Source organism: Hyla sarda, unplaced genomic scaffold (genome assembly GCF_029499605.1).
Source record: "Hyla sarda isolate aHylSar1 unplaced genomic scaffold, aHylSar1.hap1 scaffold_456, whole genome shotgun sequence".
Lineage (NCBI taxonomy): Eukaryota > Metazoa > Chordata > Amphibia > Anura > Hylidae > Hyla > Hyla sarda.
Window position 1 is genome coordinate 211,052 of NW_026610469.1, and position 14,150 is coordinate 225,201.

The following is a 14,150-nucleotide window of genomic DNA, read 5'->3' on the forward strand; positions in this document are numbered from 1 at the left end:
GCCGAAATCACTTTTAAACCCATTTCCACCTTTTTTTCCCTTCTCTTCCTCTTACTTTTTTTTCACGTTTTTTTACGTTTTTCTCCTTTTCGCCTCTTTTCTGGGCGTATTATTCTTCTTTTTCTTCTTTTTTTTCGTCTAATGCATACCCCATCAGGGCAGCAATGCTTATTCAATACCGCCAGCAGATGGAGACACTGGGGGATAATTTTCTAAGGATTTATACTGATTTTTCCTGTCTGAATTTGTCGCACAGAAAGTTGCAGGCCAAATATGTGTGACATTTCTGCGACTTTAGCTTCTAGAGCATTTTTACAACATTATACATAGGTGCTGAATACATAAAAAGCGACTGTTCAGCGACAGACAAGTCGCATCGGCTGAAAGTAGGCCAGAATGTCAGTCCATGTTGGAGCAGGTTTAGATACAGTCTAAAGTATAGATCTCAAAGTCTGTGCACAGAATTTAGCAAGGGCCTCGCACCTTCTGATGCATCAGGTAGGTGCACAATAGCATAGCCTAACCCTCTGTACTTTGGTCTATATTGATGCGGGACATAGACAGCCAGCTGATGACCAATCCATTAGTGCAATGGATGGCTGGAAGCATTTGTCTTTGCCTTTGCAATACCACAGAAGCAATGCATGGTCAATGTACAGCAATGACACACCTGTGTGAACAGCCAGGAGACCCCCCCCCCCCCCATGTTATGTTACATAGTTACATAGTTAGTACGGTCGAAAAAAGACATATGTCCATCAAGTTCAACCAGGGAATTAAGGGGTAGGGGTGTGGCGCGATATTGGGGAAGGGATGAGATTTTATATTTCTTCATAAGCATTAATCTTATTTTGTCAATTAGGAACATTCAGCACCCACCCGCTATCAAGGCAGCTGCCTATCATGTCATGCCCTACCTGCACAGGTGTGCTGGCTACTCAAATGATCCAATTAAGGAGGCCATTTAGTCAGCAGCAGCAGAAGTCCTGTGCCTGGACGCTCCAACAGCGGCCAGACACAAGCAGAAGCAGAAGCAGCAGAAGCAGCAGCAGCACCACCTTTTGTTTTTTGGCTGCAGCAGCAGCAAGGCCCACAGGGCTGGCTAGCTGGCTAGCCAGCAAGCAGGTAGCAATGAAAGTAGGAATCTTTCTTTTTAACCCTGTAAGGGGGTGGTGCACTGTACCCGAAGATACTGCCATATCGGGTCAATGCATAGGGCGACGGAAGCAAGCTTCGAAATCGGCCCCCGTTCTCAAAAATCCATTTAATATATGGTCCCCAGATAGGGGACGTATCAGATATTAAACTGATAAGAACAGATACTACACTTGATCTTAGCCAAAAGGCCGAGAAGCAATAACCGTGAAAGGGGCGGGCCCAACAAGGTGCCCTTCATGGGCACTATCACTGCTTGCTGTCAGGGAGGCTGCCAGACAATTTTCCATGCACACTCTGGGCTGGGGGGCAGTCAACCACCAGTACACACAGCAGAACCTAAACCCATACCATTATTGCTAAGCAGCAAGACAGGGGCCCATTGCACTCCCACGGGGCCTTTTTAAATGCAATCCATAACCCGGATTTGCCAGGAACCCTTCTTACTCCTCCTACTTGCATGTGACACTGGGCTTAGGATCTGCATAGGAAACACACACACAAGCACACACCTACCTTTGTTGCCTGCAGATGCCTCCTTGGCTGTCCCCAAACGGTATCAAACCAACACCCACGGGAAGCTGTAAGCATAGAGGACATGCCTGCACCCCATTGGACTTACCTGTGTGGGTTAAACCCGGGTTATTTGACAACCTATGGCGGTGATGGTTCTGCTCAGGCAGAGCAGTGCTGATGCTCCTCATAAAGCTGTCGCTGCTGTGAAGGTTCTAGGTGACATCACAAATCCCTATGGTTACATACACAACAAAGCTGGGTTGTTGTTGTTTACACTCTGCAAGGCCTGTGGAAGTGAGTGACATCATAGCACTGTAGTTCTGAGGGTTCTAGATGGATGCAACAATCTCCTGTTGCTTCTATGAAGGCCATAATAGACGACATCACCAAACAGCTCCATAGTCACATACACAGCAAAGGAGAGATGTTGTTTACACCTAGTGATGTCAGTGGTATTGAGTGACATCACAGCACAGTGCTAAGGCTCCTGGGCCTGGACACAGCAGCGGCTGCAATATCTCAACGGAGAATACGTTTATATATATGTGTGTGTGTGCGCGTATATATATATATATATATATATATATATATATATATATATATATATATATTTCTCCGCCGAAATCACTTTTAAACCCATTTCCACCTTTTTTTCCCTTCTCTTCCTCTTACTTTTTTTTCACGTTTTTTTACGTTTTTCTCCTTTTCGCCTCTTTTCTGGGCGTATTATTCTTCTTTTTCTTCTTTTTTTTCGTCTAATGCATACCCCATCAGGGCAGCAATGCTTATTCAATACCGCCAGCAGATGGAGACACTGGGGGATAATTTTCTAAGGATTTATACTGATTTTTCCTGTCTGAATTTGTCGCACAGAAAGTTGCAGGCCAAATATGTGTGACATTTCTGCGACTTTAGCTTCTAGAGCATTTTTACAACATTATACATAGGTGCTGAATACATAAAAAGCGACTGTTCAGCGACAGACAAGTCGCATCGGCTGAAAGTAGGCCAGAATGTCAGTCCATGTTGGAGCAGGTTTAGATACAGTCTAAAGTATAGATCTCAAAGTCTGTGCACAGAATTTAGCAAGGGCCTCGCACCTTCTGATGCATCAGGTAGGTGCACAATAGCATAGCCTAACCCTCTGTACTTTGGTCTATATTGATGCGGGACATAGACAGCCAGCTGATGACCAATCCATTAGTGCAATGGATGGCTGGAAGCATTTGTCTTTGCCTTTGCAATACCACAGAAGCAATGCATGGTCAATGTACAGCAATGACACACCTGTGTGAACAGCCAGGAGACCCCCCCCCCCCCCATGTTATGTTACATAGTTACATAGTTAGTACGGTCGAAAAAAGACATATGTCCATCAAGTTCAACCAGGGAATTAAGGGGTAGGGGTGTGGCGCGATATTGGGGAAGGGATGAGATTTTATATTTCTTCATAAGCATTAATCTTATTTTGTCAATTAGGAACATTCAGCACCCACCCGCTATCAAGGCAGCTGCCTATCATGTCATGCCCTACCTGCACAGGTGTGCTGGCTACTCAAATGATCCAATTAAGGAGGCCATTTAGTCAGCAGCAGCAGAAGTCCTGTGCCTGGACGCTCCAACAGCGGCCAGACACAAGCAGAAGCAGAAGCAGCAGAAGCAGCAGCAGCACCACCTTTTGTTTTTTGGCTGCAGCAGCAGCAAGGCCCACAGGGCTGGCTAGCTGGCTAGCCAGCAAGCAGGTAGCAATGAAAGTAGGAATCTTTCTTTTTAACCCTGTAAGGGGGTGGTGCACTGTACCCGAAGATACTGCCATATCGGGTCAATGCATAGGGCGACGGAAGCAAGCTTCGAAATCGGCCCCCGTTCTCAAAAATCCATTTAATATATGGTCCCCAGATAGGGGACGTATCAGATATTAAACTGATAAGAACAGATTTTTTTTTTTTTTTTTATCTAAAGCCGAGGAACGTGCTTTCGATTCACCCAAAGTGCAAGAAAAAGTGCAAACGTGTTACACTAAAAAAACGTGCACAAAGGATGCGGTCTATCGCAAGCCCTTCTCCGATAGGAGAGAGGCCCCCCAACAAACCTTACCCTTCGCCTCCGGACCAAAAGGTACCTGCGAGGTTCCAGGTTCGATGTCCCTTTTCGCCGAAGCTACTAGGGGACCACAAATGCTCCCGGCATCCCCCTTGGCGTTAGCCAAGGTATCTGCCCGCAGAGCCGATTACGGTAGGTACCCTGCCAAAGCAGGAGTACCCGGGGTGTTTGCAGGGAGGTGCGGAACCTAATGGCCACACACACCTCCCCTAGACCGCCAGGAGGGACACCCAGAAGGGCTACCGCATCCTGACCAATCCTGTGAACACACAACACGCAAAAAGTGACACAGTGAGACAAAAAAGAAATAAATAAGTGAATGTGTGCAGATATACTGCCCGGACATCCGGCCGGATCTATAAAAAATTTCTCTGATCCTAGCCAGAAGGCCGGGAATCAAGAGGTGAGTGCCACAAGGTGAAGAGATTATGGTGCCCGTGCTTCAACTCAGTGAGCCTATTCTCCCAGTGAGTTTCGGCACCTCGGGGTCACCACTCCCCGAGGCACAAAGTACCTCGGCTCTAGACCCTCTCAGCCTCATGGCGAGACCCGGAGGGAACAGGTCACATCGGGGCAGCCGTCGAGCTGATTCCTCAGAACCAGCCCCGGAAAGCCCTGGTACACCTGCATCCTCCATGCAGCACCCATCCCCACCAGCCCCATACCGGCGTTACTGTCCACCGGCATGAAAAACTGATAAGAACAGATACTACACTTGATCTTAGCCAAAAGGCCGAGAAGCAATAACCGTGAAAGGGGCGGGCCCAACAAGGTGCCCTTCATGGGCACTATCACTGCTTGCTGTCAGGGAGGCTGCCAGACAATTTTCCATGCACACTCTGGGCTGGGGGGCAGTCAACCACCAGTACACACAGCAGAACCTAAACCCATACCATTATTGCTAAGCAGCAAGACAGGGGCCCATTGCACTCCCACGGGGCCTTTTTAAATGCAATCCATAACCCGGATTTGCCAGGAACCCTTCTTACTCCTCCTACTTGCATGTGACACTGGGCTTAGGATCTGCATAGGAAACACACACACAAGCACACACCTACCTTTGTTGCCTGCAGATGCCTCCTTGGCTGTCCCCAAACGGTATCAAACCAACACCCACGGGAAGCTGTAAGCATAGAGGACATGCCTGCACCCCATTGGACTTACCTGTGTGGGTTAAACCCGGGTTATTTGACAACCTATGGCGGTGATGGTTCTGCTCAGGCAGAGCAGTGCTGATGCTCCTCATAAAGCTGTCGCTGCTGTGAAGGTTCTAGGTGACATCACAAATCCCTATGGTTACATACACAACAAAGCTGGGTTGTTGTTGTTTACACTCTGCAAGGCCTGTGGAAGTGAGTGACATCATAGCACTGTAGTTCTGAGGGTTCTAGATGGATGCAACAATCTCCTGTTGCTTCTATGAAGGCCATAATAGACGACATCACCAAACAGCTCCATAGTCACATACACAGCAAAGGAGAGATGTTGTTTACACCTAGTGATGTCAGTGGTATTGAGTGACATCACAGCACAGTGCTAAGGCTCCTGGGCCTGGACACAGCAGCGGCTGCAATATCTCAACGGAGAATACGTTTATATATATGTGTGTGTGTGCGCGTATATATATATATATATATATATATATATATATATATATATATTTCTCCGCCGAAATCACTTTTAAACCCATTTCCACCTTTTTTTCCCTTCTCTTCCTCTTACTTTTTTTTCACGTTTTTTTACGTTTTTCTCCTTTTCGCCTCTTTTCTGGGCGTATTATTCTTCTTTTTCTTCTTTTTTTTCGTCTAATGCATACCCCATCAGTGCAGCAATGCTTATTCAATACCGCCAGCAGATGGAGACACTGGGGGATAATTTTCTAAGGATTTATACTGATTTTTCCTGTCTGAATTTGTCGCACAGAAAGTTGCAGGCCAAATATGTGTGACATTTCTGCGACTTTAGCTTCTAGAGCATTTTTACAACATTATACATAGGTGCTGAATACATAAAAAGCGACTGTTCAGCGACAGACAAGTCGCATCGGCTGAAAGTAGGCCAGAATGTCAGTCCATGTTGGAGCAGGTTTAGATACAGTCTAAAGTATAGATCTCAAAGTCTGTGCACAGAATTTAGCAAGGGCCTCGCACCTTCTGATGCATCAGGTAGGTGCACAATAGCATAGCCTAACCCTCTGTACTTTGGTCTATATTGATGCGGGACATAGACAGCCAGCTGATGACCAATCCATTAGTGCAATGGATGGCTGGAAGCATTTGTCTTTGCCTTTGCAATACCACAGAAGCAATGCATGGTCAATGTACAGCAATGACACACCTGTGTGAACAGCCAGGAGACCCCCCCCCCCCATGTTATGTTACATAGTTACATAGTTAGTACGGTCGAAAAAAGACATATGTCCATCAAGTTCAACCAGGGAATTAAGGGGTAGGGGTGTGGCGCGATATTGGGGAAGGGATGAGATTTTATATTTCTTCATAAGCATTAATCTTATTTTGTCAATTAGGAACATTCAGCACCCACCCGCTATCAAGGCAGCTGCCTATCATGTCATGCCCTACCTGCACAGGTGTGCTGGCTACTCAAATGATCCAATTAAGGAGGCCATTTAGTCAGCAGCAGCAGAAGTCCTGTGCCTGGACGCTCCAACAGCGGCCAGACACAAGCAGAAGCAGAAGCAGCAGAAGCAGCAGCAGCACCACCTTTTGTTTTTTGGCTGCAGCAGCAGCAAGGCCCACAGGGCTGGCTAGCTGGCTAGCCAGCAAGCAGGTAGCAATGAAAGTAGGAATCTTTCTTTTTAACCCTGTAAGGGGGTGGTGCACTGTACCCGAAGATACTGCCATATCGGGTCAATGCATAGGGCGACGGAAGCAAGCTTCGAAATCGGCCCCCGTTCTCAAAAATCCATTTAATATATGGTCCCCAGATAGGGGACGTATCAGATATTAAACTGATAAGAACAGATACTACACTTGATCTTAGCCAAAAGGCCGAGAAGCGATAACCGTGAAAGGGGCGGGCCCAACAAGGTGCCCTTCATGGGCACTATCACTGCTTGCTGTCAGGGAGGCTGCCAGACAATTTTCCATGCACACTCTGGGCTGGGGGGCAGTCAACCACCAGTACACACAGCAGAACCTAAACCCATACCATTATTGCTAAGCAGCAAGACAGGGGCCCATTGCACTCCCACGGGGCCTTTTTAAATGCAATCCATAACCCGGATTTGCCAGGAACCCTTCTTACTCCTCCTACTTGCATGTGACACTGGGCTTAGGATCTGCATAGGAAACACACACACAAGCACACACCTACCTTTGTTGCCTGCAGATGCCTCCTTGGCTGTCCCCAAACGGTATCAAACCAACACCCACGGGAAGCTGTAAGCATAGAGGACATGCCTGCACCCCATTGGACTTACCTGTGTGGGTTAAACCCGGGTTATTTGACAACCTATGGCGGTGATGGTTCTGCTCAGGCAGAGCAGTGCTGATGCTCCTCATAAAGCTGTCGCTGCTGTGAAGGTTCTAGGTGACATCACAAATCCCTATGGTTACATACACAACAAAGCTGGGTTGTTGTTGTTTACACTCTGCAAGGCCTGTGGAAGTGAGTGACATCATAGCACTGTAGTTCTGAGGGTTCTAGATGGATGCAACAATCTCCTGTTGCTTCTATGAAGGCCATAATAGACGACATCACCAAACAGCTCCATAGTCACATACACAGCAAAGGAGAGATGTTGTTTACACCTAGTGATGTCAGTGGTATTGAGTGACATCACAGCACAGTGCTAAGGCTCCTGGGCCTGGACACAGCAGCGGCTGCAATATCTCAACGGAGAATACGTTTATATATATGTGTGTGTGTGCGCGTATATATATATATATATATATATATATATATATATATATATATTTCTCCGCCGAAATCACTTTTAAACCCATTTCCACCTTTTTTTCCCTTCTCTTCCTCTTACTTTTTTTTCACGTTTTTTTACGTTTTTCTCCTTTTCGCCTCTTTTCTGGGCGTATTATTCTTCTTTTTCTTCTTTTTTTTCGTCTAATGCATACCCCATCAGTGCAGCAATGCTTATTCAATACCGCCAGCAGATGGAGACACTGGGGGATAATTTTCTAAGGATTTATACTGATTTTTCCTGTCTGAATTTGTCGCACAGAAAGTTGCAGGCCAAATATGTGTGACATTTCTGCGACTTTAGCTTCTAGAGCATTTTTACAACATTATACATAGGTGCTGAATACATAAAAAGCGACTGTTCAGCGACAGACAAGTCGCATCGGCTGAAAGTAGGCCAGAATGTCAGTCCATGTTGGAGCAGGTTTAGATACAGTCTAAAGTATAGATCTCAAAGTCTGTGCACAGAATTTAGCAAGGGCCTCGCACCTTCTGATGCATCAGGTAGGTGCACAATAGCATAGCCTAACCCTCTGTACTTTGGTCTATATTGATGCGGGACATAGACAGCCAGCTGATGACCAATCCATTAGTGCAATGGATGGCTGGAAGCATTTGTCTTTGCCTTTGCAATACCACAGAAGCAATGCATGGTCAATGTACAGCAATGACACACCTGTGTGAACAGCCAGGAGACCCCCCCCCCCCCCCCATGTTATGTTACATAGTTACATAGTTAGTACGGTCGAAAAAAGACATATGTCCATCAAGTTCAACCAGGGAATTAAGGGGTAGGGGTGTGGCGCGATATTGGGGAAGGGATGAGATTTTATATTTCTTCATAAGCATTAATCTTATTTTGTCAATTAGGAACATTCAGCACCCACCCGCTATCAAGGCAGCTGCCTATCATGTCATGCCCTACCTGCACAGGTGTGCTGGCTACTCAAATGATCCAATTAAGGAGGCCATTTAGTCAGCAGCAGCAGAAGTCCTGTGCCTGGACGCTCCAACAGCGGCCAGACACAAGCAGAAGCAGAAGCAGCAGAAGCAGCAGCAGCACCACCTTTTGTTTTTTGGCTGCAGCAGCAGCAGCAAGGCCCACAGGGCTGGCTAGCTGGCTAGCCAGCAAGCAGGTAGCAATGAAAGTAGGAATCTTTCTTTTTAACCCTGTAAGGGGGTGGTGCACTGTACCCGAAGATACTGCCATATCGGGTCAATGCATAGGGCGACGGAAGCAAGCTTCGAAATCGGCCCCCGTTCTCAAAAATCCATTTAATATATGGTCCCCAGATAGGGGACGTATCAGATATTAAACTGATAAGAACAGATTTTTTTTTTAACTTGGCTACCCCTGAGGGGTATCTTTTTATTTAGAATTCATAACATTTTACAAAGTGCATTACGATTTATAAATATAATTTTTTTTCAATAAAAACAAATTTTGATAATAAAATCACATATAACAATAAAAGTTCACATAAATACAATCATAATACACTTAAAATGGGCACTTGGTGGCTTTACAAAAGGGCGTTCCATTCATTAAAATACCATTTTCTAGCTAATAAAGGATAATATTTCTTGTCTAATAAAAAGTACTGGTACATATCACTAAAACAAAGAGCTAAAACATCATTCACAGATAAAATCTCATGTTTAAAAAGTAAAATGTTTCTGGCATTCCATAGAGCTGCTTTAACACAGTTTATGATCTTCCATGCCATTGTCTCTTGAGTCCGTATTGGGCATTCCAGACATCCATAAAAAACAGCTGCAGAGTTTAAGTCCTTTATTTCTGTTATCTTCTTCACCAGAGGGAGTATTTTAGTCCATATCCTTTTTGCATAAAAACAAGTCCAGAAAAGGTGGTACACGGTCTCGGGTTCCTGGCAGCCCTCCCTCGGGCATACTGCAGTGTTGGCCATCCTTCTTCGGTGCTGGAATGCCCGGCATGGAAGACACTCGTGTATGCAGCTCCAGGCCAGATCTTTCTGTGAATTAAAAAGATAAATCATATTTGCCATCTTCCATATTTTCCTGCATTTCTCTTCATTAAAATTATTCACAGGGGCAATAAAACCACTTTCTTTAATATATTTTAACATTTTTTTGCTATTAGTTACTTCATTAATACTTTTTCCGTTAAAGTTGTACAAGTTGAAAATTTTCTCTAAAATCTTGTATTGTTGGGGAAGATTAAAAGCATAAGGACAGCTTAAAACAGTTTTAAACCACCCATTCCTCCTCATAAAAAAACCTGTATTAAAACGGATAAAATATGACCAGTAACTATCCTTAAAAAGTGTGCTAACACACATGCTAAAAAACTTGGTAAAAAGGAACGCCCTGATGTCGGGGAAGTCCTTTCCACCCATACCTTTTGGCATCATGACGATCTCTCTTCTCAATTTTTCACTCTTGGAGCTCCATAAAAAGGTAAAACATGCTTTAATAATTTTATTTAAAATCATTTCGGGGGGTGGAAAGACCATGCCAAGATACAATAAAATGGGTAAAATCACCATCTTTGTAACTAAAACCTTCCCCTCCATCGTTAGCTTTCTCATGTTCCACATACAAATTTTTGTGTTTATTTTTTGAGCCACCAAGTCCCAGCTATTAAAACCATTGTTTGACTCACTGAAGGAGACCCCTAAAATCTGCACAGACTCAGACACAGGAATGGGTAAATCCCTTAAAAACAGTCCTCCTATATTTAAAACACTGCTTTTATTAAAATTTACCTTAAAACCGGAGGCACAACAAAAAAATTCAACTTGCTTTAGGGCTTTTTGAAGCGATGGGGTGTCCCTTCCGAGCACTGCCACATCGTCCATGTACCCCACTACTTTAGCCTCTAGTCCCCCTCCTCCCGGCAGGGGGACCCCTCTTATTTGCTTATCTCTCCTCAAGGTGCATAGTAGAGGCTCAAGCGCACATATGAAAAGTAGTGGGGACAAAGGACACCCCTGCTTCACTCCGGAATTTAAAATCACATCCTGTGTCTTAAAACCGTTAACTAAAATCTTGCTTGTGCAGTTTTTATAAAAGGCCTTAAGAGACAATAAAAAGCCTTCAGGTATACCCATTTTCTCTAAAACCTTAAAAAGATAAAAATGTGACACTCTGTCAAAAGCCTTCTCGAAGTCTAAGGATAAAATGGCTAGTTTTCCGTTTCTAGACTTTGTGTCACTAATCACATCTTTTAAAAGGTTAAGATTTTCCCATATGCTCCTCCCAGGCACCCCACAGACCTGATTTGAATGGATTATTTTCTCTATTACACTTTTTAATCTATTTGCGCACAGTTTTGCCATCACTTTGTAGTCACAGTTGAGGAGGGTGATTGGTCTCCAGTTCTTTAGATCTGACCGGTCTCCCTTTTTGAACAGCAGGGAGACATCACCCTTCCTCCATGAACCTGGGAGGGCTTTTGTTTTAAATACTTCCGTAAAAAGGGAAAAAAGGTCATCTTTTAAAACACCATAAAAAATGACATAAAACTCAATGGGTATACCGTCAGGACCAGGCACCTTACCGGATTTAAAACTCCTGATCGTCTCTAAAACCTCCTGTTCCGAGATCTCCCTCTGTAAAAGAGACTGGGACACAGGGTCTAAAACATTGGTAATCTCCTTCAATGAGTCATTCATAAAATCAATATCAATATTTTTTGTATTAAAAAGATCCGCATAAAATGAATGTACCCTTTTTAAAATACCCTGTACATCTTTTTCTCCTTGTATATTATCAATTAAAACCTTTTTATCCGTTACTTTCTTAAAAAAGTACCTGGAGCAGGTCTCGTTCTCTTCAAGGTGCTTTATTTTGGATCTGAAAATTATCTCTTTTCCCTTCTGCTCCAGGCACTGTTTTATTTCTTTTTTTAAGTCAGTAATTTCTCTATAAACCTCTATACCATTGTCTCTGAATTTGTACAGGGTTTGCAGACGGGTATTTAGAAGGGAGTAAAACTCACGCTTCTCTTTAGCTCTAGAGATCCCTACTCTAATAAAAAACTCTTTTATTTTTATTTTCATTTTCTCCCACCATATACTGATGGGAGTGTTAGGATCTCTTACCCGTCTGCAGTCCTTGTAGAAGTTGATAAAATCGGATAAAACCTGCGGATCTTCCAAAAGGGATACATTCATCTTCCAGGCATTCCTCCCAGTCTTTTTTCTAAAATCACTCTTCACCTTAAAAGATAAAAGTTTGTGATCAGAAAAAACATTGGTTAAAACATCACACTTAAAAGGCAGTACTTGATAAGAACAGAAGATAAAATCGATCCTGGAGCTGCAGTTTGCGTTGCTCCAGGTCACACCGTCTCTTTCTGGTAAAATACTATTGCATTTCTTAAAAACATCAGTAAGTCTAAAATCAATAATCATATTTTTTAACATAGAAGATGTTTTATCATAGTTTCTACTTACTGAATTGGTAAAACGGTGCTCCCCCCTTAAAATACAATTAAAATCACCTGCTAAAATAAGAGGTTCAGAATCATTGATAAAAAGGGGTAAAATCTCTAACATCCGTGCTCTATCATTTTTATTGGGTGAACCATAAAAATTTAAAAACTGCCATTTAATACCATCAATAAAAGCTTTAACCAATAAAATTCTGCCTGGTAAAATCTCATGAATAAAATCAATAAAAGCATTTCCTTTAAAAAGTATGGCGACCCCTGCTGATCTGGATTCGTTAGATCCAGACCAGACTGATGGACCGTGTACCCAATCTTTTTTATACTTTTCATAATTTAAACTATGCGGGATGCCGCACTCCTGCAGGAAAACCACAGAAGCAGCAAAAATAGACAAGTAGTTAAAAAGGGCAACCCGTTTCGCTCGTAAACTTATACTTCTTACATTCATAGACAATCCGGACAACTCAGCCATTGGAGATGTAAAAAAAAAGGGAGGCTCAGATAACAAACTAAAAACCAGATTGCGCACTGGAGCTCTCGTTACCCCCCACCTCTGACTCTACCGTACACATAGAGGAAGCCGGAGAGGAACCACCATCGCTCGAGCAGCCCCCCTCTTCCAAGACCACAGGTGTATAGACGGAGTACATTGGTAAGAACAGCTTCTGGGCTCCATTCTCTTTTTCGGCGTCCACCTCTTGCCCCTCCATAGGGGTCGGGTGCGTACTTAGGTCCGTTTCCGGGACCTCGGAGATGGTCACCCCTGAAACCTCCTCCTGGCTGGGAGGAGGAGGGGTATCCACCGCTGGGACCTGTGGAGGAGCTTCACTTGGAGCCCCCGTCACGACAGGAACTTCCATCTGCTCCTCCTGGACCACCTCCGAGTCCGGACGCCCTTTGGAGCCCCTTCGTCTTTTCACCTTTGCTACTCCGTCCGGGTTTTCACACTCAGGGGGACCCCGAGCAGGAGGACCTTCCGGGGTGGAATCGGGCACCTCTCGCTCTTCCACCTTCTCTGAGGTATCTGCCCGATCCCCTCTCGCATTTCTCTTCCCCGGCCTCCTCTCATTTGGGGTCCCCCTTTCCACCTGTGCCTCTTTCTCCTGGGGTTCTTTTGGGGGGGCCGTGGTCTCCATCTCACAGCTTACCTCTTCTTGTGGGGGGTGCTCCTCCTCTCTGGCTTTTCCCCAGGCTGGTCTCCGGACGTCTCTCTTGGGTTGCCCTTGCTGTTCTGTGGTTTTTTTTGGTCTGTGGGGACAGAAAGCATACACGTGACCAAAGTGACGGCAAAAATTACATCTCAAACCCTTATCACATTTTTCTGTTTCATGTTGCATGCTTCCACATTTCTTACAGGAACTTTCACAATTTTCCTTTATGTGCCCATAACGTTGGCACCTTCTGCAGAAGTTTGGCATTCCCGCAAAAAAGAGGTCGCCACACACATTGTTTAATTTAAAACGAGCAGGCGGTAATAGTATCCCCCCTGGGAGGGTGGGGTCTTTGTTGCACGTGACTTGATATCGCCATTTTGAGGTCCAGACACCACAGTCGTTCATGATTTTTCCTCTGAACTCCACCTTTTTAAAGTAGGCTGCCAGGAACCCATCGATCTCTCTCTGATTTACAAAAGGGGAGTACATCTTCACGACAATCAACTTGGTTTCATCTAGGACGTGCTCGACAATTTGGATACCCTTAAGCCTCGGATCATCTTGCTTTGGAATTTTCATTACTGCATCTAAGAAAACGCCTTCCCCCATGAAAGTGCAGTCGTAGATCCTCCGCTTAGGGTAATCCTGGATGGCCAAAATCTCTCGCTTACGAACATTAAGAATCTTGTCGAGCACGTCCTCTATCACGAACCTCATGCCACGTGCATCCGCCGCATCACCTGTGAGAATGACCCGCACAGTGTGTTTAATCCGGGCATAAGCCGGTACCGAACCAGGATCTAGATCTTCATCCATGGTTCATTCGTGTTTTGGTCTGGTTCTCTCCG

The 14,150-nt window shown here is 44.6% G+C and overlaps 5 non-coding genes across 5 annotated transcripts; all 5 read right to left on the reverse strand.

Annotated features, from left to right (window-relative positions):
• Positions 1-1,167: 1,167 nt before the first annotated feature.
• On the reverse strand, positions 1,168-1,358 carry LOC130335720 (U2 spliceosomal RNA). The gene has a single exon (XR_008877293.1). It is a non-coding gene; the product is annotated as a U2 spliceosomal RNA (small nuclear RNA).
• Positions 1,359-3,455: 2,097 nt separating this feature from the next.
• Positions 3,456-3,638, reverse strand: LOC130335744 (U2 spliceosomal RNA). Its single transcript, XR_008877311.1, has one exon. It is a non-coding gene; the product is annotated as a U2 spliceosomal RNA (small nuclear RNA).
• Positions 3,639-4,331: 693 nt separating this feature from the next.
• LOC130335754 (U2 spliceosomal RNA) lies at positions 4,332-4,519 on the reverse strand. The gene has a single exon (XR_008877315.1). It is a non-coding gene; the product is annotated as a U2 spliceosomal RNA (small nuclear RNA).
• A 2,087-nt stretch (positions 4,520-6,606) lies between these two features.
• On the reverse strand, positions 6,607-6,797 carry LOC130335709 (U2 spliceosomal RNA). The gene has a single exon (XR_008877283.1). It is a non-coding gene; the product is annotated as a U2 spliceosomal RNA (small nuclear RNA).
• Positions 6,798-8,891: 2,094 nt separating this feature from the next.
• Positions 8,892-9,078, reverse strand: LOC130335737 (U2 spliceosomal RNA). The gene has a single exon (XR_008877307.1). It is a non-coding gene; the product is annotated as a U2 spliceosomal RNA (small nuclear RNA).
• Between the last annotated feature and the right edge of the window lie 5,072 nt (positions 9,079-14,150).